Below are 2,112 nucleotides of genomic sequence, written 5' to 3'. Positions count from 1 at the left end.
CCTCCTGCTGGAAGGAGAAGGTGGTGCACCCCAGCAGGTGTACTTAGCATCACTGGGGAGCCAAAAGGTTAACAATGTTTCATAACGTGAAAATTATATGAAGTTCAAATTCTGTTGTTCATAAAGAAAGTTCTATTGGAAAATGGAAAATATATTTTGTATTTAAGAATCTAAAACCTATTTTTAGCTCACAGGACCAAAAAGGGGGGTAGGTATGGAACTTGCTGACTTCTGCTATGGGAACAGGCAATTGTACTGTAAGATGATATTAAATGATAGAGAGAACGTAATAAAAGAAAAGTTAGCAATGCATCACTCTGGCAATTTCCTTAGCTGCAACAGATTTGCTTCAAGTGGTTTGGCATCTTGAAGGGATGCAATTAGCAATTTCTCATCCTTGTGACTGAGGGAAAGAAAACAGATTTTACAAACATACAGCAGAGTGCCACCTTACAAGGCGATGAGGTAGCCAGGACGAACTGCTATGCCATGTATCTATGGAGAAGCCCGACATCATCTCTTTCCTGCAATTATCCCTAAAAAGAGCACTGATTGGCAGTTCAGGGAAGAGAACTGTAGGCTAGCTTATAAATTTGCTGGTGAAGAGAAAACAAAATAAATCTCAGAAATAAATTGTTAACCAGTTCCAAGCAGGCAGAATGCATGTGGTATCCAGAGCTCTTTCTGAGTAATTTTTGCAGTCCTATACAATAGAAGATGCTGTCCTCACAGAACCAGGCTCAGCTGTGGAGAGTCCTTGGGGAAGCCAGCTTGCTGCCAGCTCACTGCTAGCTCTTCCAAAGGCCCAGCGGTGATGAGCTCTCTCCCATTGGGTCATTCTACTCTGCCCTCGCAGTTGGTTGGTGGGAAATCCTGCTAAGATTCTGGACGATTGCTGCCTTCCCTCCTAGATATTCAGATCTTAGCAGAAACTCACGATGAAAAGGCTTCAAAACTTAAAATCGTAAGTCTCTGATTGTGTAATTTTGAGTATAAGGAAAGCAGTAGCAAGTCTTCTTGGCGCTCTCACATCATAATGCAAAAACAGCTTATTTTCATAAGGCAACCCCTGGTATCTCTATTGTGCTTGGTAGAGTAAGTCCATGGTCACATAAAAGACTGTATGCAACATTATTCTGAGTCCATTGGAACTACTTACTTAAAATGACTCAGTGGGTCTTTAAAATAATTATAAGACATACAGGAAAGGAGAAAGTTCTTGTGAAGCAAAATTGTATATATCAGAAGAATGAGTTACAGAATTTTCACATCTTATATGCCTTATTTTATCCATATGGATGTATCATTAGCACGTCTGTAATAAAGTGAGTTTTCAGCTCCAAATCCCCCCAGCTAGTTTAAAAAACACTGTAGAAACATAGAATTATTATTTTCAGCTGATAAAAATAACACATCAGTGGCTTCCAAGGAAAAAGCTTTCAAACAAGCCAACCCTTGTGGGTATGGATTATAAAAGATGAGAGCTATCACTGTGCAATGGGGGAATTAATTCAAAACAACCCAGAGTTTGATTAATGAATGACAAGGGAGTTTAATGAGAACTATTCATTGGACATTCACATCATCATCCCTGGAAGCGTTTCTGGGAATTCTCCCTTTGCACACAAATTCTTATCTCCGAAAATGGAAGACAAAAAATAAAACAAACAGCAAAGAAAGATTAATCCTGCATCGGCAACACTTAAAGGTAATCAGTGCTGTAGCTCAGCTGTCTCGGGTCCCACAGGAGAACTTCTCCAGGCCCAGACTTGTTTACTCAGCAGTAGGAGTCCTCGGGGACAGTCTCCTGACTCCTCGCCCCATCCAAACCACAATGAAACAGTAGAAAAAGGAAAAAGAATAGATGTTAAAACATTAGTTCCTCATTTAAGACATACAAAGGCTCTGCTTATAAATTCGGACAATGGAAAAACCAATCTCCTTGCCTCCTAGCAAAAAACAGGATTTTTTATTTTTTTTTATTTTTTTGAGACACTTCGCTGCCCTCAGTAGAGTGCAATGGCTCACAGCAACCTCAAACTCTTGGGCTCAAGTGATTCTCTTCCCTCAGCCTCCTGAGCAGCTGGGACTACAGGCGCCAACCACAACACC

Source organism: Otolemur garnettii, unplaced genomic scaffold (assembly GCF_000181295.1).
Source record: "Otolemur garnettii isolate 467f Iridium unplaced genomic scaffold, OtoGar3 scaffold00113, whole genome shotgun sequence".
NCBI lineage: Eukaryota > Metazoa > Chordata > Mammalia > Primates > Galagidae > Otolemur > Otolemur garnettii.
The sequence above is the reverse complement of the archived record's forward strand: the minus strand, read 5'-3'. Positions refer to the sequence as shown.